The 24,111-nt window shown below is 48.5% G+C and overlaps 1 long non-coding RNA gene across 1 annotated transcript; it reads left to right on the forward strand.

Annotated features, from left to right (window-relative positions):
• The first annotated feature begins 318 nt into the window (after nt 1–318).
• LOC134911746 (uncharacterized) lies at nt 319–21,858 on the forward strand. Its single transcript, XR_010176809.1, has 2 exons — nt 319–705; nt 21,525–21,858. It is a non-coding gene; the product is annotated as an uncharacterized LOC134911746 (long non-coding RNA).
• The last annotated feature ends 2,253 nt before the right edge of the window (nt 21,859–24,111 follow it).

Genomic DNA, 24,111 nt, shown 5'->3' on the forward strand with positions numbered 1-24,111 from the left:
CCAGCAGGTCTCACTGAAAATAAAAAACCTAAATCTATACTTTCTTTCTAAGGGCTCAGGAGAGCCCCTAGTGTGCATCCAACCTCGGCCGGGCACAAAATCTAACTGAGGCTTGGAGGAGGGTCATAGTGGGAGGAGCCAGTGCACACCAGGTAGTCATAAATCTTTCTAGAGTGCCCAGCCTCCTTCGGAGCCCGCTATTCCCCATGGTCCTTACGGAGTTCCCAGCATCCACTAGGACGTCAGAGAAAAGCTTAAACTAAAAATAAATGCACCTACTATATGAATCACTGTTACTCTACTGCCCCCGCCTGGCCAGTAATGGCACAGTCACCTGTAGTGTGCACAACTGCAGATTACAAACTAGGGAATGACGTTTCTCATCACGTGGGTGGCTGGGGCAGGCGCCATTGGACGACGTGTCCAGCCAATGCGGTGCGTTTGCCCTTCGGTACGGACGCTGTCGCTGGCCGGCAGGGTGTGAAGCTACTGCGGCCATGGTGCGGCTCTCGGGCGCCCTCATGTTCCGCAGGACAGATGCGAAACGCTTCAAATTCTGGCCCCCGAGGTTGGACCTAGATAGCGTGAACTGGAGGACGCATCTGTCAATGATTTACGCCGTTAGCGTCTGGACCATGATCGGCTCCGTGGCGTACATGCAGTGGATGACGGGCAAAAGCATAGAAAAGAAACCCTCAGAGACAGGTGACTCCCATAGTTATTTACTAAGTAACGTTCGCGGTCAGATCGTGGGACGTCAATAGCGAGTAACGGCAGCGCCACCTAGCGTGTGGAGGGCGAACTACTGTAACATACCCTCCAACTGTACCTTTTCTCTGACGTCCTAGTGGATGCTGGGAACTCCGTAAGGACCATGGGGAATAGCGGCTCCGCAGGAGACTGGGCACAACTAAGAAAGATTTAGGACTACCTGGTGTGCACTGGCTCCTCCCTCTATGCCCCTCCTCCAGACGTCAGTTAGAATTTTGTGCCCGGCCGAGCTGGTTGCACACTAGGGGCTCTCCTGAGCTCTTAGAAAAGAAAGTATATTTAGGTTTTTTATTTTCAGTGAGATCTGCTGGCAACAGACTCACTGCTACGAGGGACTGAGGGGAGAAGAAGCGAACCTACCTGCTTGCAGCTAGCTTGGGCTTCTTAGGCTACTGGACACCATTAGCTCCAGAGGGATCGAACACAGGCCCAGCCTCGGTCGTCCGGTCCCGGAGCCGCGCCGCTGTCCCCCTTGCAGAGCCAGAAGCAAGAAGAATGTCCAGGAAATCGGCGGCTGAAGACTCCGGTCTTCATTAAGGTAGCGCACAGCACTGCAGCTGTGCGCCATTGCTCCCCATGCACACCACACACTCCGGTCACTGATGGGTGCAGGGCGCTGGGGTGGGGCACCCTGGGCTGCAATAAAAATACCTTAGCTTGGCAAAAAAACACATAATATAGTCAGTAAGACTATATATGTGTAAAATCCCCTGCCAAAAATATCCTAAATAAAGCGGGAGAGGTCCGCCGTGAAGGGGGCGGGGCTATCTCCCTCAGCACACTGGCGCCATTTCCTCTCACAGCTCGCTGGAAGGACGCTCCCAAGGCTCTTCCCTGCAGTTTCCAGGCTCAATAGGGTAAAAAAGAGAGGGGGGGCACTAAATTTAGGCGCAAACTGTGTATTATAGCAGATATAGGGGAAATATCACTGTGTGTAGTGTGTATCCCTGCATTATATAGCGCTCTGGTGTGTGCTGGCATACTCTCTCTCTGTCTCCCCAAAGGACCTTGTGGGGTCCTGTCCTCAGTCAGAGCATTCCCTGTGTGTGTGCGGTGTGTCGGTACGGCTGTGTCGACATGTTTGATGAGGAGGCTTATGTGGAGGCGGAGCAGGTGCCGATAAATGTGATGTCACCCCTTGCGGGGTCGACACCTGAATGGGTGGACATGTGGAAGGAATTACGCGACAGTGTCAACTCCTTACATAAAAGGTTTGACGACATAGCAGATGTGGGACAGCCGGTTTCTCAGCCCGTGCCTGCCCAGGCGTCTCAAAAGCCATCAGGGGCTCTAAAACGCCCACTACCTCAGATGGCAGACACAGATGTCGACACGGTTACCGACTCCAGTGTCGACGACGATGAGACTAGTGTACATTCCAATAGAGCCACTCGTTATATGATTACGGCAATGAAAAATGTGTTGCACATTTCTGATATTACCCCAGGTGCCACAAAAAAGGGTATTATGTTTGGGGAGAAAAAGCTACCAGTGGTTTTTCCCCCATCTGATGAATTAAATGAAGTGTGTGAAGAAGCGTGGGCTTCCCCCGATAAGAAACTGGTAATGTCTAAAAAGTTACTAATGGCGTACCCTTTCCCGCCAGAGGACAGGTCACGTTGGGAGACATCCCCTAGGGTGGATAAAGCGCTCACACGTCTGTCAAAAAAGGTGGCACTACCGTCTCCGGACACGGCCGCCCTAAAGGAGCCTGCGGATAGAAAGCAGGAGGCTATCCTGAAGTCTGTATATACACACTCAGGAATTATACTGAGACAGGCTATTGCTTCAGCATGGATGTGCAGTGCTGCAGCTGCGTGGTCAGATTCCCTGTCGGAAAACATTGATACCCTAGACAGGGACACTATATTGCTAACCGTAGAGCATATTAAAGACGCTGTCTTATACATGAGAGATGCACAGAGGGATATTTGCCGGCTGGCATCTAAAATAAACGCAATGTCCATTTCTGCCAGGAGAGGATTGTGGACTCGGCAGTGGACAGGAGATGCAGATTCTAAAAGGCACATGGAAGTTTTGCCTTACAAGGGTGAGGAGTTGTTTGGGGATGGTCTCTCGGACCTCGTTTCCACAGCGACAGCTGGGAAGTCAGCATTTTTACCCCATGTTCCCTCACAGCCAAAGAAAGCACCGTATTATCAGGTACAGTCCTTTCGGCCCCAGAAAGGCAAGCGGGTTAGAGGCGCGTCCTTTCTGCCCAGAGGCAGAGGTAGAGGGAAAAAGCTGCAACATACAGCCAGTTCCCAGGAACAAAAGTCCTCCCCCCGCTTCCTCTAAGTCTACCGCATGACGCTGGGGCTCCACAGGCGGAGCCAGGTACGGTGGGGGCCCGTCTCAAGAACTTCAGCGACCAGTGGGCTCGCTCACGGGTGGATCCCTGGATTCTACAAGTAGTATCTCAGGGGGTACAAGCTGGAATTCGAGACGTCTCCCCCTCGCCGTTTCCTCAAATCTGCCTTGCCGACAGCTCCCCCGGACAGGGAGGCAGTGCTGGAGGCGATTCACAAGCTGTATTCTCAGCAGGTGATAATCAAGGTACCCCTCCTTCAACAAGGACGGGGTTACTATTCCACAATGTTTGTGGTACCGAAACCGGACGGTTCGGTGAGACCCATTTTAAATTTAAAATCCTTGAACACTTATATAAGAAGGTTCAAGTTCAAGATGGAATCGCTCAGGGCGTGATTGCAAGCCTGGACGAGGGGGATTACATGGTATCACTGGACATCAAGGATGCTTACCTGCATGTCCCCATTTACCCTCCTCACCAGGAGTACCTCAGATTTGTGGTACAGGACTGTCATTACCAATTCCAGACGTTGCCGTTTGGTCTGTCCACGGCACGGAGGGTATTTACCAAGGTAATGGCCGAAATGATGATACTCCTTCGGAAAGAGGGAGTTTTAATTATCCCGTACTTGGACGATCTCCTTATAAAGGCGAGGTCCAGGGAACAGTTGTTGATCGGAGTAGCACTAGCTCGGGAAGTGCTACAACAGCACGGCTGGATCCTGAATATTCCAAAGTCGCAGCTGGTTCCTACAACGCGTCTACTGTTCCTGGGGATGGTTCTGGACACAGAACAGAAAAAAGTGTTTCTCCCGGAGGAGAAGGCCAAGGAGTTGTCATCTCTAGTCAGAGACCTCCTAAAACCAAAACAGGTGTCGGTGCACCACTGCACGCGAGTCCTGGGAAAGATGGTGGCTTCTTACGAAGCAATTCCATTCGGAAGGTTCCATGCAAGGATCTTTCAGTGGGATCTGTTGGACAAGTGGTCCGGATCGCATCTTCAGATGCATCGGCTGATAACCCTGTCTCCAAGGACCAGGGTGTCGCTGTTGTGGTGGCTGCAGAGTGCTCATCATCTAGAGGGCCGCAGATTCGGCATACAGGACTGGGTCCTGGTGACCACGGATGCCAGCCTTCGAGGTTGGGGGGCAGTCACACAGGGAAGAAATTTCCAAGGACTATGGACGAGTCAGGAGACTTCCCTACACATAAATATTCTGGAACTAAGGGCCATTTACAATGCCCTAAGGTCAGGCAAGACCCCTGCTTCAACACCAGCCGGTGCTGATTCAGTCAGACAACATCACGGCGGTCGCCCATGTAAACCGTCAGGGCGGCACAAGAAGCAGGATGGCGATGGCAGAAGCCACAAGGATTCTCCGATGGGCGGAAAATCATGTGTTAGCACTGTCAGCAGTGTTCATTCCGGGAGTGGACAACTGGGAAGCAGACTTCCTCAGCAGGCACGACCTCCACCCGAGAGAGTGGGGACTTCATCCAGAAGTCTTCCAAATGGTTGTACACCGTTGGGAAAGGCCACAGGTGGACATGATGGCGTCCCGCCTCAACAAAAAGGTAAAAAGATATTGCGCCAGGTCAAGGGACACTCAGGCGATAGCTGTGGACGCTCTAGTGACACCGTGGGTGTACCAGTCGGTTTATGTGTTCCCTCCTCTGCCTCTCATACCCAAGGTACTGAGAATAATAAGAAGGAGAGGAGTAAGAACTATACTTGTGGTTCCGGATTGGCCAAGAAGAGCTTGGTACCCAGAACTTCAAGAAATGATCTCAGAGGACCCATGGCCTCTGCCGCTCAGACAGGACCTGCTGCTGCAGGGACCCTGTCTGTTCCAAGACTTACCGCGACTGCGTTTGACGGCATGGCGGTTGAACGCCGGATCCTGAAGGAAAAGGGCATTCCGGAGGAAGTCATCCCTACGCTGATTAAAGCTAGGAAGGAGGTGACCGCAAACCATTATCACCGCATATGGCGAAAATATGTTGCGTGGTGTGAGGCCAGAAGGGCACCAACGGAGGAATTTCAGCTGGGTCGATTTCTGCACTTCCTACAGTCAGGGGTGACTATGGGCCTCAAATTAGGTTCCATTAAGGTCCAGATTTCGGCTCTGTCGATTTTCTTCCAAAAAGAACTGGCTTCACTGCCTGAAGTTCAGACGTTTCTTAAAGGAGTGCTGCATATTCAGCCCCCTTTTGTGCCTCCAGTGGCACCTTGGGATCTCAACGTGGTGTTGGATTTCCTTAAGTCACATTGGTTTGAGCCACTTAAAACCGTGGAACTAAAATATCTCACGTGGAAAGTGGTCATGCTGTTGGCCTTGGCTTCGGCCAGGCGTGTGTCAGAATTGGCGGCTTTGTCATGTAAAAGCCCTTATCTGATTTTCCATATGGATAGGGCGGAATTGAGGACTCGTCCCCAATTTCTTCCTAAGGTGGTATCAGCTTTTCATTTGAACCAACCTATTGTGGTGCCTGCGGCTACTAAGGACTTGGAGGATTCCAAGTTCCTGGACGTAGTCAGGGCCCTGAAAATCTATGTTTCCAGGACGGCTGGAGTCAGGAAAACTGACTCGCTATTTATCCTGTTTGCGCCCAACAAGCTGGGTGCTCCTGCTTCAAAGCAGTCTATTGCTCGCTGGATCTGTAGTACGATTCAACTTGCACATTCTGCGGCTGGACTGCCGCATCCTAAATCTGTAAAGCCCATTCCACGAGGAAAGTGGGCTCTTCTTGGGCGGCTGCCCGAGGGGTCTCGGCTTTACAACTTTGCCGAGCTGCTACTTGGTCGGGTTCAAACACATTTGCTAAGTTCTACAAGTTTGATACCCTGGCTGAGGAGGACCTTGCTTTTGCTAATTCGGTGCTGCAGAGTCATCCGCACTCTCCCGCCCGTTTGGGAGCTTTGGTATAATCCCCATGGTCCTTACGGAGTTCCCAGCATCCACTAGGACGTCAGAGAAAATAAGAATTTACTCACCGGTAATTCTATTTCTCGTAGTCCGTAGTGGATGCTGGGCGCCCATCCCAAGTGCGGATTGTCTGCAATACTTGTATATAGTTATTGCCTAACTAAAGGGTTATTGTTTGGAGCCATCTGTTGAGAGGCTCAGTTGTTATTCATACTGTTTACTGGGTATAGTATCACAAGTTGTACGGTGTGATTGGTGTGGCTGGTATGAGTCTTACCCGGGATTCCAAATCCTTTCCTTATTGTGTCAGCTCTTCCGGGCACAGTTTCCTAACTGAGGTCTGGAGGAGGGGCATAGAGGGAGGAGCCAGTGCACACCAGGTAGTCCTAAATCTTTCTTAGTTGTGCCCAGTCTCCTGCGGAGCCGCTATTCCCCATGGTCCTTACGGAGTTCCCAGCATCCACTACGGACTACGAGAAATAGAATTACCGTTGAGTAAATTCTTATTTCTCTAACGTCCTAAGTGGATGCTGGGACTCCGTAAGGACCATGGGGAATAGCGGCTCCGCAGGAGACTGGGCACAACTATAAAGAAAGCTTTAGGTCTAACTGGTGTGCACTGGCTCCTCCCACTATGACCCTCCTCCAGACTTCAGTTAGAATCTTGTGCCCGGCTGAGCTGGATGCACACTAGGGGCTCTCCTGAGCTCCTAGAAAGAAAGTATATTTAGGTTTTTTATTTTACAGTGAGATCTGCTGGCAACAGACTCACTGCAGCGAGGGACTAAGGGGAGAAGAAGCTAACCTACCTAACAGGTGGTAGTTTGGGCTTCTTAGGCTACTGGACACCATTAGCTCCAGAGGGATCGACCGCAGGACCCGACCTTGGTGTTCGTTCCCGGAGCCGCGCCGCCGTCCCCCTTACAGAGCCAGAAGCACGAAGAGGTCCGGAAAATCGGCGGCAGAAGACTTCGGTCTTCACCAAGGTAGCGCACAGCACTGCAGCTGTGCGCCATTGCTCCTCATGTACACCTCACACTCCGGTCACTGATGGGTGCAGGGCGCTTGGGGGGGCGCCCTGAGGGCAATATATGACACCTTGGCTGGCAAATCTACATCATATATAGTCCTAGAGGCTATATAGATGTAAAATTACCCCTGCCAGTATTCCAGAAAAAGCGGGAGAAAGTCCGCTGAAAAAGGGGCGGGGCCATCTCCCTCAGCACACTGGCGCCATTTTTCCCTCACAGCTCCGCTGGAAGGAAGCTCCCTGGCTCTCCCCTGCAGTCTGAACACTACAGAAGGGTAAAAAAGAGAGGGGGGGGGGGGGGGCACTAAATTTAGGCGCAGTATAGATATATATATATGATATATATAAAAAAGCAGCTATAAGGGAAAACACTTATTTATAGTGGGATCCCTGTGTTATATAGCGCTCTGGTGTGTGCTGGCATACTCTCTCTCTGTCTCCCCAAAGGGCTTTGTGGGGTTCTGTCCTCTGTCAGAGCATTCCCTGTGTGTTTGCGGTGTGTCGGTACGGCTGTGTCGACATGTTTGATGAGGAGGCTTATGTGGAGGCGGAGCAAATGCCTGTAAACGTGATGTCACCCCCTGCGGGGTCGACACCTGAGTGGATGGTGCTGTGGAAGTTATTACGCGACAGTGTCGACTCCTTGCATAAAAGGTTTGACGACATACCTAATGTGGGACAGCCGGCTTCTCAGCCTGTGCCTGCCCAGGCGTCTCAAAAGTCATCAGGGGCTCTAAAACGCCCGCTACCTCAGATGACAGACACAGATGTCGACACGGATACTGACTCCAGTGTCGACGACGATGAGACTAATGTATCTTCCAGTAGGGCCACACGTTACATGATTGAGGCAATGAAAAATGTGTTGCACATTTCTGATGTTACCCCCGGTACCACAAAAAAGGGTATTATGTTTGGAGAGAAAAAACTACCAGTAGCTTTTCCTCCATCTGAAGAGTTAAATGAAGTGTGTGAAGAAGCGTGGGCTTCCCCTGATAAAAAGCTGGTAATTTCTAAGAGGTTACTAATGGCGTACCCTTTCCCGCCAGAGGATAGGGCACGCTGGGAAACATCCCCTAGGGTGGATAAAGCGCTCACACGCTTGTCAAAGAAGGTGGCACTACCGTCTCCGGATACGGCCGCCCTGAAGGAATCTGCTGATAGAAAGCAGGAGGCTATCCTGAAATCTATATATACACACACAGGTGTTATACTGAGACCGGCTATTGCTTCAGCCTGGATGTGCAGTGCTGCTGCTGCGTGGTCAGATTCCCTGTCCGAAATATAGATACCCTAGACAGGGACACTATATTGCTAAACGTAGAACATATAAAAGACGCACTTTTATACATGAGGGATGCACAGAGGGATATTTGCCGGCTGGCATCCAAAATTAGTGCAATGTCCATTTCTGCCAGGAGAGGGTTATGGACTCGGCAGTGGACAGGAGATGCAGATTCCAAACGACATATGGAAGTTCTGCCTTATAAGGGTGAGGAGTTGTTCGGGGATGGTCTCTCGGACCTCGTATCCACAGCAACAGCTGGGAAGTCTACATTTTTACCCCATGTTCCCTCACAACCAAAGAAAGCACCGTATTATCAGGTACAGTCCTTTCGGCCCAATAGGGGCAAGCGGGTTAAAGGCGCGTCCTTTCTGCCCAGAGGCAGAGGTAGGGGAAAGAAGCTGCAGCATACAGCCAGTTCCCAGGAGCAAAAGTCCTCCCCCGCTTCCTCTAAGTCCACAGCATGACGCTGGGGCTCCACAGGCGGAGCCAGGTGCGGTGGGGGCCCGTCTAAAATTTTTCAGCAATCAGTGGGCTCGCTCACGGGTGGATCCCTGGATCCTTCAAGTAGTATCTCAGGGGTACAAGCTGGAATTCGAGACGTCTCCCTCCCGCCGTTTCCTCAAATCTGCCTTGCCAACCACTCCCTCAGGCAGGGAGGCAGTGTTACAGGCAATTCACAAGCTGTATTCACAACAAGTGATAGTAAAGGTGCCCCTACTTCAACAAGGAAGGGGTTACTATTCCACAATGTTTGTGGTACCGAAACCGGACGGTTCGGTGAGACCCATTTTAAATTTGAAATCCTTGAACACATATATAAAAAAATTCAAGTTCAAGATGGAATCGCTCAGGGCGGTTATTGCAAGCCTGGACGAGGGAGATTACATGGTATCACTGGACATCAAGGATGCTTACCTGCATGTCCCCATTTACCATCCTCACCAGGAGTACCTCAGATTTGTGGTACAGGATTGTCATTACCAATTCCAGACGTTGCCGTTCGGTCTATCCACGGCTCCGAGGGTCTTTACCAAGGTAATGGCCGAAATGATGATACTCCTTCGAAAGAAGGGAGTTTTAATTATCCCGTACTTGGACGATCTCCTGATAAAGGCGAGGTCCAAAGAACAGTTGTTAGTCGGGGTAGCACTATCTCGGGAAGTGCTACAACAGCACGGCTGGATTCTAAACATTCCAAAGTCACAGCTGGTCCCTACGACACGTCTACTGTTCCTGGGGATGGTTCTGGACACAGAACAGAGAAAAGTGTTTCTCCCGGAGGAGCAGGCCAAGGAGCTGTCATCTCTAGTCAGAGGCCTCCTAAAACCAAAACATGTGTCGGTGCATCACTGCACGCGGATCCTGGGAAAAATGGTAGCTTCCTACGAAGCGATTCCATTCGGCAGGTTTCATGCAAGAACCTTTCAGTGGGACCTGTTGGACAAGTGGTCCGGATGGCATCTTCAGATGCATCGTCTGATATCCCTGTCTCCAAGGACAAGGGTGTCTCTGCTGTGGTGGCTGCAGAGTGCTCATCTTCAAGAGGGCCGCAGATTCGGCATACAGGACTGGGTCCTGGTGACCACGGATGCCAGCCTTCGAGGCTGGGGGGCAGTCACACAGGGAAGAAACTTCCAAGGACTATGGTCAAGTCAGGAGACTTCCCTGCACATAAATATTCTGGAACTAAGGGCCATTTACAATGCCCTAAGTCAGGCAAAACCCCTGCTTCAAAACCAGCCGGTACTGATCCAGTCAGACAACATCACGGCGGTCGCCCATGTAAACCGACAGGGCGGCACGAGAAGCAGGACGGCGATGGCAGAAGCCACAAGGATTCTCAGATGGGCGGAAAATCACGTGTTAGCACTGTCAGCAGTGTTCATTCCGGGAGTGGACAACTGGGAAGCAGACTTCCTCAGCAGGCACGACCTCCACCCGGGAGATGATTGTAAACCGTTGGGAAAGACCACAGGTGGACATGATGGCGTCCCGCCTAAACAAAAAGCTAGAAAAGTATTGCGCCAGGTCAAGAGACCCGCAGGCGATAGCTGTGGACGCTCTAGTGACACCGTGGGTGTACCGGTCGGTTTATGTGTTCCCTCCTCTTCCTCTCATACCAAAGGTACTGAGGATAATAAGGAGAAGAGGAGTAAGAACTATACTCATTGTTCCGGATTGGCCAAGAAGAGCTTGGTACCCGGAACTTCAAGAAATGATCACAGAGGACCCATGGCCTCTACCGCTCAGACAAGACCTGCTGCTGCAGGGGCCCTGTCTGTTCAAAGACTTACCGCGGCTGCGTTTGACGGCATGGCGGTTGAACACCGGATCCTGAAGGAAAAGGGCATTCCGGAGGAAGTCATTCCTACGCTGATTAAGGCTAGGAAAGAAGTAACCGCAAATCATTATTACCGCATATGGCGAAAATATGTTGCGTGGTGTGAGGCCAAGAAGGCCCCAACGGAGGAATTTCAGCTGGGCCGTTTCCTGCACTTCCTACAGTCAGGGGTGACTATGGGCCTTAAATTGGGTTCCACTAAGGTCCAGATTTCGGCTCTATCGATTTTCTTCCAGAGAGAACTGGCTTCGCTACCTGAAGTTCAGACTTTTGTTAAGGGAGTGCTGCATATTCAGCCCCCTTTTGTGCCTCCAGTGGCTCTCAATGGGATCTCAACGTGGTGTTGGATTTCCTAAAGTCACATTGGTTTGAGCCACTGAAAACCGTGGATTTGAAATATCTCACGTGGAAAGTGGTCATGTTGTTGGCCTTGTCTTCGGCCAGGCGTGTATCAGAATTGGCAGCTTTGTCATGTAAAAGCCCTTATCTGATTTTCCATATGGATAGGGCAGAATTGAGGACTCGTCCCCAGTTTCTCCCTAAAGTGGTATCAGCGTTTCATCTGAACCAACCTATTGTGGTGCCTGCGGCTACAAAAGACTTGGAGGCTTCCAAGTTGTTGGACGTAGTCAGGGCCCTGAAAATATATGTTTCTCTAACGTCCTAGTGGATGCTGGGGACTCCGTCAGGACCATGGGGAATAGCGGCTCCGCAGGAGACAGGGCACAAAAGTAAGCTTTTAGGATCACATGGTGTGTACTGGCTCCTCCCCCTATGACCCTCCTCCAAGCCTCAGTTAGGTTTTTGTGCCCGTCCGAGCAGGGTGCAATCTAGGTGGCTCTCTTAAAGAGTTGCTTAGAAAAAGTTTTTAGGTTCTTTATTTTCAGTGAGTACTGCTGGCAACAGGCTCACTGCATCGAGGGACTTAGGGGAGAGAAGTGAACTCACCTGCGTGCAGGATGGATTGGCTTCTTAGGCTACTGGACACCATTAGCTCCAGAGGGAGTCGGAACACAGGTCTCGCCCTGGGGTTCGTCCCGGAGCCGCGCCGCCGACCCCCCTTGCAGATGCTGAAGATTGAAGAGGTCCGGAACCAGGCGGCAGAAGACTTTCAGTCTTCATCAGGTAGCGCACAGCACTGCAGCTGTGCGCCATTGTTGTCAGCACACTTCACACAGCGGTCACGGAGGGTGCAGGGCGCGGGGGGGGCGCCCTGGGCAGCAATGTATAATACCTGTATGGCGAAAAATACATCACATATAGCCCTTGAGGCTATATGGATGTATTTAACCCCTGCCAGATATCACAGACTCCGGAGAAGAAGCCCGCCGAAAAGGGGGCGGGGCCTATTCTCCTCAGCACACAGCGCCATTTTCCCTCACAGAAATGCTGGTAGGAAGGCTCCCATGCTCTCCCCTGCACTGCACTACAGAAACAGGGTTAAAACAGAGAGGGGGGGCACTGATTTGGCGATATGAATATATATTAAAATGCTATAAGGGAGGAACACTTATATAAAGGTTGTCCCTGTATAATTATAGCGTTTTGGTGTGTGCTGGCAAACTCTCCCTCTGTCTCCCCAAAGGGCTAGTGGGTCCTGTCCTCTATCAGAGCATTCCCTATGTGTGTGCTGTATGTCGGTACGTGTGTGTCGACATGTATGAGGAAAATGTTGGTGAGGAGGCGGAGCAAATTGCCTGTAATGGTGATGTCACTCTCTAGGGAGTCGACACCGGAATGGATGGCTTAATTATGGAATTACGTGATAATGTCAACACGCTGCAAGCCGGTTGACGACATGAGACGGCCGGCGAACAAATTAGTACCTGTCCAGGCGTCTCAAACACCGTCAGGGGCTGTAAAACGCCCATTTACCTCAGTCGGTCGACACAGACCCAGACACGGACACTGATTTCAGTGTCGACGGTGAAGAAACAAACGTATTTTCCTTTAGGGCCACACGTTAAGGGCAATGAAGGAGGTGTTACATATTTCTGATACTACAAGTACCACAAAAAAGGGTATTATGTGGGATGTGAAAAAACTACCTGTAGTTTTTCCTGAATCAGATAAATTAAATGAAGTGTGTGAGATGCGTGGGTTTCCCCCGATAGAAAATTATTGGCGGTATACCCTTTCCCGCCAGAAGTTAGGGCGCGTTGGGAAACGCCCCTTAGGGTGGATAAGGCGCTCACATGCTTATCAGAACAAGTGGCGGTACCATCTACAGATAGGGCCGTACTTAAGGAGCCAGCTGATAGGAGGCTGGAAAATATCCTAAAAAGTATACACACACATGCTGGTGTTATACTGCGACCAGCGATCGCCTCAGCCTGGATGTGCAGAGCTGAGGTGGCTTGGTCGGATTCCCTGACTAAAAATATTGATACCCTTGACAGGGACAGTATTTTATTGACTATAAGAGCATTTAAAGGATGCATTTCTATATATGCGAGATGCGCAGAGGGATATTTGCACTCTGGCATCAAGAGTAAATGCGATGTCCATATCTGCAAGAAGATGTTTATGGACACGACAGTGGTCAGGTGATGCAGATTCCAAACGGCACAAAGATGTATTGCCGTATAAAGGGGAGGAATTATTTGGGGTCGGTCCATGGGACCTGGTGGCCACGGCAACTGCTGGAAAATCCACCGTTTTTTTTACCCTAAGTCACATCTCTGCAGAAAAAGACACCGTCTTTTCAGCCTCAGTCCTTTCGTCCCTATAAGAGTCATATCTGCCCAGGGATAGAGGAAAGGGAAGAAGACTGCAGCAGGCAGCCCATTCCCAGGAACAGAAGCCCTCCACCGCTTCTACCAAGTTCTCAGCATGACGCTGGGACCGTACAGGACCCCTGGATCCTACAAGTAGTATCCAAGGGGTACAGATTGGAATGTCGAGACGTTTCCCCCTCGCAGGTTCCTGTAGTCTGCTGTACCAATGTCTCCCTCCGACAGGGAGGCAGTATTGAAAACAATTCACAAGCTGTATTCCCAGCAGGTGATAATAAAATTACCCCTCCTACAACAAGGAAAGGGGTATTATTCCACACTATATGGTGGTACTGAAGCCAGAAGGCTAGGTGAGACCTATTCTAAATCTGAAATATTTGAACACTTACAAAGGTTCAAATCCAGATGCAGTCACTCAGAGCAGTGATAGCGAACCGGGAAGAAGGGGACTATATGGTGTCCCGGGACATCAGGGATGCTTACCTCCATGTCCCAAAATTTGCCTTTCTCACCAAGGGTACCTCAGGTTCGTGGTACAGAACTGTCACTATCCGTTTCAGACGATGCCGTTGGATTGTCCAAGGCACCCCGGGTCCTTACCAAGGTAATGACCGAAATGAGGATTCGTCTTCAAAGAAAATGGACGACCTCCTGATAAGAACAAGGTCCAGAGAACAGTTGGAGGTCGGAGTAGCACTATCTCAAGTAGTTCTACGACAGCACGGGTGGATTCTAAATATTCCAAAACCGCAGTTGTTCCGACGACACGTCTGCTGGTCCTAGGGATGATTCTGGACACAGTCCAGAAAAAGGTGTTTCTCCCAGAGGAGAAAGCCAGGGAGTTATCCGAGCTAATCGGGATCCTCCTAAAACCAGGAAAAGTGTCAGTGCATCATTGCACAAGAGTCCTGGTAAAAAATGGTGGCTTATTACGAAGCGATTCCATTCGGCAGATTTCACGCAAGAACTCTTCAGTGGGATCTGCTGGACAAATGGTCCGGATCGCATCTTCAGATGCATCAGCGGATAACCCTATATCCAAGGACAAGGGTGTCTCTCCTGTGGTGATTACAGAGTGCTCATCTTCTAGAGGGCCGCAGATTCGGCATTCAGGATTGGATGCTGGTGACCACGGGGGCCAGCCTGAGAGGCTGGGGAGCAGTCACACAGGGAAAAAATTTCCAGGGAGTGTGATCAAGTCTGGAGAATTCTCTCCACATAAATATACTGGAGCTAAGAGCAAATTTATAATGCTCTAAGCTTAGCAAGACCTCTGCTTCAAGGTCAGCCGGTATTGATCCAGTGGGATAACATCACGGCAGTCGCCCACGTAAACAGAAAGGGCGGCACAAGAAGCAGGAGGGCAGTGGCAAAACTGCAAGGATTTTTCGCTAGGCGGAAAATCATGTGATAGCACTGTCAGCAGTGTTCATTCCGGGAGTGGACGACTGGGAAGCAGACTTCCTCAGCAGGCACGACCTCCACCCGGGAGAGTGGGAACTTCATCGGGAAGTTTTCCGCATGATTGTGAACCGTTGGGAAAGACCAAAGGTGGACATGATGGCGTCCCGCCCGAACAAAAAACGGGACAGGTATTGCGCCAGGTCACGAGACCTTCAGGCGATAGCTGTGGACGTCCTGGTAACACCGTGGGTGTAACAGTCGCTGTATGTGTTCCCTCCTCTGCTTCTCATAACCAAGGTATTGAGAATTATAAGACGTAGAGGAGTAAGAACTATACTCGTGGCTCCGGATTGGCCAAGAGGGACTTGGTACCCGGAACTTCAAGAGATGCTCACAGAGGACTAATGGCCTTGGGAGCTAAGAAGGGACTTGCTTCAGCAAGTACCATGTCTGTTCCAAGACTTACCGCGGCTGCGTTTGACGGCATGGCGGTTGAACGCCGGATCCTAAGGGAAAAGGCATTTCGGAAGAGGTCATACCTACCCTGGTCAAAGCCAGGAAGGAGGTGACCGCACAACGTTATCACCACATGTGGTGAAAATATGTTGCGTGGGTGAGGCCAGGAAGGCCCCACGAAGAAATTTCAACTAGGTCGATTTCTGCACTTCCTGCAAACAGGAGTGTCTATGAGCCTCAAATTGGGGTCCATTAAGGTTCAAGTTTCGGCCCTGTAGATTTTCTTCCAGAAAGAATTGGCTTCGGTTCCTGAAGTCCAGAAGTTTGTCAAGGGAGTATTGCATATACAGCCCCTTTTGTGCCTCCAGTGGCACCGTGGGATCTCAATGTAGTGTTGGGATTCCTCAAATCATATTGGTTTGAACCGCTCAAATCTGTGGATTTGAAATATCTCACATGGAAAGTGACCATGCTGTTGGCCCTGGCCTCGGCCAGGCGATTGTCAGAATTGGCGGCTTTGTCTTACAAAAGCCCATATTTAATTTTCCATTCGGACAGGGCAGAACTGCGGACTTGTCCCCAGTTTCTTCCTAAGGTGGTGTCAGCGTTTCACCTGAAACAACCTATTGTGGTGCCTGCGGCTACTAGGGACTTGGAGGACTCCAAGTTGCTAGACGTTGTCAGGGCCCTGAAAATATATATATATATATATATATATATATATAATTCCAGGACGGCTGGAGTCAGAAAGTCTGACTTGCTGTTTATATTGTATGCACCCAAAAAGCTGGGTGCTCCTGCTTCTAAGCAGACTATTGCTCGTTGGATTTGTAGTACAATTCAGCTTGCACATTCTGTGGCAGGCCTGCCACAGCCAAAATCTGTAAATGCCCATTCCACAAGGAAGGTGGGCTCATCTTGGGCGGCTGCCCGAGGGGTCTCGGCTTTACAACTTTGCCGAGCAGCTACGTGGTCAGGGGGGAACACGTTTGTAAAATTCTACAAATTTGATACCCTGGCTGAGGAGGACCTGGAGTTTCTCTCATTCGGTGCTGCAGAGTCATCCGCACTCTCCCGCCCGTTTGGGAGCTTTGGTATAATCCCCATGGTCCTGACGGAGTCCCCAGCATCCACTAGGACGTTAGAGAAAATAAGATTTTACTTACCGATAAATCTATTTCTCGTAGTCCGTAGTGGATGCTGGGCGCCCATCCCAAGTGCGGATTGTCTGCATTACTTGTACATAATTATTGTTACAAAAATCGGGTTGTTATTGTTGTGGGCCATCTTTTCAGAGGCTCCTTCGTTGTTATCATAATGTTAACTGGGTTCAAATCACAGGTTGTACGGTGTGATTGGTGTGGCTGGTATGAGTCTTACCCGGGATTCAAGATCCTTCCTTATTGTGTACGCTCGTCCGGGCACAGTACCTAACTGAGGCTTGGAGGAGGGTCATAGGGGGAGGAGCCAGTACACACCATGTGATCCTAAAAGCTTACTTTTGTGCCCTGTCTCCTGCGGAGCCGCTATTCCCCATGGTCCTGACGGAGTCCCCAGCATCCACTACGGACTACGAGAAATAGATTTATCGGTAAGTAAAATCTTATTTTCCAGGACGGCTGGAGTCAGGAAAACTGACTCGCTATTTATCCTGTATGCGCCCAACAAGTTGGGCGCACCTGCTTCAAAGCAGACTATTGCTCGCTAGATCTGTAGTACGATTCAGCTTGCACATTCTGCGGCTGGACTGCCGCATCCAAAATCAGGGGGTCTCGGCTCTACAACTTTGCCGAGCAGCTACTTGGTCGGGGTCAAACACATTTGCAAAATTCTACAAGTTTGACACCCTGGCTGAGGAGGACCTAGAGTTTGCCCATTCGGTGCTGCAGAGTCATCCGCACTCTCCCGCCCGTTTGGGAGCTTTGGTATAATCCCCATGGTCCTAACGGAGTCCCAGCATCCACTTAGGACGTTAGAGAAAATAAGAATTTACTCACCGGTAATTCTATTTCTCGTAGTCCGTAGTGGATGCTGGGCGCCCATCCCAAGTGCGGATTGTCTGCAATACTTGTATATAGTTGCTTAACTACAGGGTTATTGTTGAGCCATCTGTTGAGAGGCTCAGTTGTTTTCATACTGTTAACTGGGTATTGTATCACGAGTTATACGGTGTGATTGGTGTGGCTGGTATGAGTCTTACCCGGGATTCAAAATCCTTCCTTCTTGTGTCAGCTCTTCCGGGTACAGTATCCTAACTGAAGTCTGGAGGAGGGTCATAGTGGGAGGAGCCAGTGCACACCAGTTAGACCTAAAGCTTTCTTTATAGTTGTGCCCAGTCTCCTGCGGAGCCGCTATTCCCCATGGTCCTTACGGAGTCCCAGCATCCACTACGGACTACGAGAAATAGAATTACCGGTGAGTAAATTCTTATTTTTTTTTTTTTATGGTCTGTACCGATTTTTGGCTCTTCAAACTTCCATTGAAAGTATGGGAATATACCCGTGGCCACGCCACCTTTTCTCATTTGTACCGATTTTTATGTGTAAAATGTTGGAGGTATGCTGTGTCGTCTTCATATGTCCCTGGCGCTAAGTGTGCCTCACAGCATGCCCTCCAACATTTTACACATAACAATTGATACAAATTAGGAAAGGGGGCGTGGCCACTCTATTCCTATACTATTAATAATAATAATTTTATTTATATAGTGCTCTTTCTCCAACAGGACTCAAGGCGTTTTACAGACATTAAAAACAATGCACATAATACAGAGGATGTGAATCAATGGGAGTTTGGAGAGCAATAAATCGGTACAGACCATAAAAAAAAAAAGGTACTGTACCTGCCAAAAAGGTACAGTTGGAGGGTGGGCATGCAGTATAATGACCGGCAATGCTGACATGAGTGAGATAATATAGTAGCAGCATCATCATCATGTCATACTTGCCTACCTGACCCTCTCCATGAGGGAGAAAATGCTTTGTTCCTGGACTTTCCTGGTAATGTATGATTGCCATCACCTGTGGTGAGCTAGTTAATTGATAAGAAAGGTGTTTCACCACAGGTGATGGTAATCATACGTTACCAGGAAAGTCCAGGAACAGAGCATTTTCTCCCTCATGGAGAGGGTCAGGTAGGCAAGTATGTCATATCAAAACAAAACCAAAAACCTGGCGCTGTGATTTATACAAATGTTGTACAGCTGCTCTCTAAGGGGCTATTGGTATATACGCCCCTAATATAAAGAACAATAAAGAAAAAACCAAGAGAGCGCTAGTTCACATTTGATGTGGATTTTTTATTTATATTAAATGAAAAAAACAATGTCTAAAACCATTATACTTATTGTCGGCCGACAGAAACACTCTTATCCCATAAAAAACAATGATTATAAAACAGGATAACTCCCCTATATATAAAAAACAATATGCATGAATCTATAATTGGACTAACTATGTTCCAATGAATGTATACTTCACAAATTAGCCATAATCTATAAATATATTGCACTGAACATGGATACAATATTGGTTTTATATTATAAATAAACAGATCTCTCCAAATGAATGAAACCTAGATGGTATAGCTCTTTCCAATCTTGGTTATATTGTAACAGTCCATGTATCAGAATGTGACCAGATGATAATGGTTTTCCTGTAAGTATTTATACGAACAAAAAGTCTCCTATTTGTTGGCTTTCAAATGAGCTATATGATTGGTGTCAATTGTTCTGACTATTAATCATCTGCTCCTCATTTATTGCAAATGTTACGCCCGTTCTCTTCACCACATATTAAAGTCAATAAACTGTGGCATATACTGAATGGTGTGGATTGAACATATTATGTCATGCAAATGTCTGAAGATAATCACACTGCGTGTGATGGTGCTCCCGGCTAATTGACTCACCGATCACCCGTTATATGTGGAACTTATGTTTCTCACGGTATAGATGAATCGTCCTCCCGGCCCTTAGCGGTATTTGCTTGTACCTGCAGCCTTATCCGGAGTCCGTGTATCTGACCAGATTGTGAAGTTCCTTTCTCGGGTGTCAGTTCACACCGTCAGCTGGTGTGAATGCTTTCGCTCTGATGTGCGGGCAGTGAAAGACAAGACATACGCGTTTCTCCGCCTACTTTTCAGTATCGGCGGCTTCCTCAGTGTCCTACACTGAGGAAGCCGCCGATACTGAAAAGTAGGCGGAGAAACGCGTATGTCTTGTCTTTCACTGCCCGCACATCAGAGCGAAAGCATTCACACCAGCTGACGGTGTGAACTGACACCCGAGAAAGGAACTTCACAATCTGGTCAGATACACGGACTCCGGATAAGGCTGCAGGTACAAGCAAATACCGCTAAGGGCCGGGAGGACGATTCATCTATACCGTGAGAAACATAAGTTCCACATATAACGGGTGATCGGTGAGTCAATTAGCCGGGAGCACCATCACACGCAGTGTGATTATCTTCAGACATTTGCATGACATAATATGTTCAATCCACACCATTCAGTATATGCCACAGTTTATTGACTTTAATATGTGGTGAAGAGAACGGGCGTAACATTTGCAATAAATGAGGAGCAGATGATTAATAGTCAGAACAATTGACACCAATCATATAGCTCATTTGAAAGCCAACAAATAGGAGACTTTTTGTTCGTATAAATACTTACAGGAAAACCATTATCATCTGGTCACATTCTGATACATGGACTGTTACAATATAACCAAGATTGGAAAGAGCTATACCATCTAGGTTTCATTCATTTGGAGAGATCTGTTTATTTATAATATAAAACCAATATTGTATCCATGTTCAGTGCAATATATTTATAGATTATGGCTAATTTGTGAAGTATACATTCATTGGAACATAGTTAGTCCAATTATAGATTCATGCATATTGTTTTTTATATATAGGGGAGTTATCCTGTTTTATAATCATTGTTTTTTATGGGATAAGAGTGTTTCTGTCGGCCGACAATAAGTATAATGGTTTTAGACATTGTTTTTTTCATTTAATATAAATAAAAAATCCACATCAAATGTGAACTAGCGCTCTCTTGGTTTTTTCTTTAAAGTATGTCATATGTTCCTTCATATCCAGCACATGCCAACCTGGCTACTTCTTCATAACACTGGCTGTAACCAGCCTGGTTCTGCTTTTCCAAGTTATCAGTTGCAGTAACACCTGGACTGCATCACTGAATTGGTTGTGAATGTGAAGAGCTGTTGCCCCTTTTCAATTTAGTTATAGGGGTCTATTCATGAAGCAGTGAAAAGTGTGAAGGAGTGAACCAGTGGAGGAGTTGCCCATGGCAATCAATCAGCACTGAAGTAACATAATTTGCATATTATGCAATTGTACGGAGAAGCTATTTGGTTGCCATGGGCAACTTCTCCACAGGCTCACTCCTCCACTCTTCACTGCTTCATGAATAGACACCATAATATTGCAGTTATAAAGTAACCGGGAAAAGCAGAGACAGACTTTATTATACGGTGTCTTTACGCGTCTATAAAATGTAACAGGTAAGCCACGGTATCTCTCTGCAGGTAGCCATCTGCCAAAGGTTTTTATTGTACTCTGCCTGGGAATCCCATTCTATGGGGGACAAGTATAAAATCTTTCTAGAAAGATGAATTGGAGATGTTGCCCACAGTGTTGGACTGGGGGGATGAAGGGCCCATTGGGGGAATCCAGAGATAGGGGCCCATACTTATGGGAATGGCCAGCCTTCAAAGGGGGTGTGGATCGCCTCCACAGGGGCTTGAAATACACAATTGTCTTTTGCAGTGTAATGCAGTATATCTAGTATGTATAATACAAGGGCACAGTCTGGAACCTGATCCCTAGAGGAAGGAGTGGGCCCTAAGGCAGTAGGGCCCACCGGTGGTTTTGGCTGTACCCGTGGGCAAGTCTGACCCTGGTTGCCCATTTCAACAAGCCCATGCTTTCTCTCTCGGGATGATGGCCATAGGTGAGATAACCTTGATGGTATGAACCAATCAATTGTAATCCCTGCTGTATTACGCACTGGGCCAATCTGAGTTGGGGGTGGGGCTAGGCTCTGTCCCAGTTCCAAGGTGAAAACAACAAACAAATCGCAGGACTCTGCTCTTTCTATGGCAAAACAAGCATGGTCCATTAACTGTTGAGAATAGCTCCCTGCAGACTGATGCTGAAAGATTGTAATGTCAATTCATACATCCAACTTTGTGTAAAATATGGTTGTTGTTTTTTTTTTTTTTTTTTACAGACGAAAACACTGTAGAAGATCCATCAGAGCTGGCGGCACGGGGTATTCCTGAAGAACCAAAGGGAAAAATTAATTTTGAAGTCACAGTTGTATATAGAGACAACTTTGTGCCTTTAACAACAAGACTTTACCAGTATTTTAATTCAAGTAAAGACAGTTCAACAGAAAAATAGTACATACTGTGTATAATGATGTCATTAATATAATTATTCCTGTGCTGTCTTTCTTCTCTGTTTTATCAAGCTTAAGCTTGGTAAAAAGAACATAGCTGCCCAAAATGTTGCTGTGTAACATGCTATATGCTGAAATAAACACTTTGGTGTTTGGTTCTCTACCTCGGGGTGCCGTTTTCTTCCTAAATACTACATGCAGATTATATCCTGGCACCCTATTTTCTACAGATTTTGGAGGGCTCATCTCCCATTTATATATAAGTAGTACTTCTGCACTCACATCACATAAACAGCAACCGCTGGGCTGCTTCCTAATGGACTGAATAAGATCAGTCCATACATACGTAGTGTTCCTCCCAGGATTTGTGCTGGGCAGGGCACTGAGGCCTATCCGTTTGATACATAGACAGTGTCTAGTTAGACAGTCAATAGATAGACACCATATATTAGACAGACATTATGTCGACAGGGTCAGAAGGTCGACAGGGTCAAAAGGCCGACATGAAAATGGTCGACATAAAAAAGATAGACAAATGTTTTTGGTTTTTTTATGTAACATGTTTTTGGATTATTTCATACTTTATCCATGTCGGCATAGAGTTGGTTATAAACCTTGGCCACCGTGCCCGAAGCGTGCCCCGCGAGGGTATGCCTTTCTACAATTGGGGGTCCCAGATGACAAAACTATCCACACAAACCACAAAAATGCAAAAAACATGGTGTCGACCTTTTGACCCTGTCGACCTTTTGACCCTGTCGACCTAATGTCTGTCTAACATATGGTGTCTATCTATTGACTGTCTAACTAGACACTATCTATCTTTCATACCGGAACCGCACTGAGGTGCTGGAACGAAATGCACACCCAAAAAGGCACAGCATCTATTCACGCGGTGGTGGAAGGCTGTTTTCTGCTGCGGGGTACACTGGGCTCCACAAGTCTGGACAATGGGGTGTAGAGTAGGATCTTGATCCGAGGCACCAACAGGCTCAAAGCTTTGACTGTTCCCAGAATGCACAGCGCCGCCTCCTATATCACCCCGCCTCCCAGCACAGGAGCTCAGTTTGTCAGTTGGTGCTGCAGTAAGCAGGCACTTAACAGAGGGGCTGCTCCAAGCAGCCCTGAGAAAAGCTTTTTATGAGGTAAAAAGTGAAGACTTCAAGGGCAGCAGCGGTGGTAAATGTCTTGTGACATTCACTGCTGCAGCTCCAGCTCTCCCCAGCGGCGCTGTACACTCCCGAGCCCTGGTTGCCGGGTACCTACAGCGGAGGCTCCGGTTTTCTTCATGTTAGACACACACGGCTGGGGCTCTCCAGGATCGCGTGGCCGCGCTTCGGGAGGTGGTAAGTGGGTCCCGCTCGTGGGACCCGCGGTCTTTATCGCGATCCGGCAAGGTCAGTGGGAGGCGGGCCGCTCGCGCTGGCGGTGGATACAGGCGCTCCCACTAGATCACCAGGGCATGTGCGCAGGTCAGGTTTTCTCTTAAAACCGATTTTAATATCGCCCACAGTACCCGGTGGTTTTGCCAGCAAGGGGGATAAGGCTTAGACGTGAAGCCCCAGGGCGCCGTTTCCAGCAAGTGTTCCCGCCCTGGAGCTGCATCTCTGTCTTTTCCTCACTCCCTGTCAGTGTCTACGGCGCCATTACTCCTCAGCTCACTGTTCCTGGGACTGCTTGGGCAAATCCTCCTATGTAAAGCCGCCTGGTTGTCAGCGCTGTGCCTTTACATGACACTTAAGTATTCTACCTGCCTTTTTAGTCAGTGTTGGTAAGAAAGAGTGCATTTAGTCAGGGGTTTATAGTACAATTACCCTGTGATATACATCCAGTTTCTTACTGTGTAGTGTTATATCTATTGACTATATAGCTGTGTAAGCTAGTCCAGTACAGTATTATTGTCTGTAATAACCTCTGCATTGTACAAACTGTGACTATTTGTGTGTGCATTGATAGCTGAGTGGTGTCCATCTCGTGTCTTTCACTCAACTTGCTATCCCTATATTCTATAACCTGAGGGGGCTTGGTGCGTCAGGTGTTATTTAATATAGGATTTTCACAAAGATATACTGTATTACGTATTTTTCTCTGTGATTTAGTCACCATATCTCTCCTTTATCTCTGCTGGTGCTGACTACACTGCGCAGGGGTTTGGGTTTAGGGATATAGTGCTGCTAATAATTGTACTGTTACCTCATACTGCAAGTTATATCATGTCTGCTTCTGAGGGTAACGGTTCTGGGGCGGAACACACTGCTGGTGTTGCTGAAGCCACAGGCACATATGGGGAGACTATAGCAGCTGTGGGCTCTGGTTCTGGGGGCTCCTTGCCCCCCAGTGGGACTGTGGCAACGGAGGCACATACTGACCCTCCGTGGGCCGCTTTTTCCACGCTTCTGCATACGCTAGTTCATAA

The sequence above is a fragment of the Pseudophryne corroboree genome, chromosome 4 (genome assembly GCF_028390025.1).
Source record: "Pseudophryne corroboree isolate aPseCor3 chromosome 4, aPseCor3.hap2, whole genome shotgun sequence".
Taxonomy (NCBI): domain Eukaryota; kingdom Metazoa; phylum Chordata; class Amphibia; order Anura; family Myobatrachidae; genus Pseudophryne; species Pseudophryne corroboree.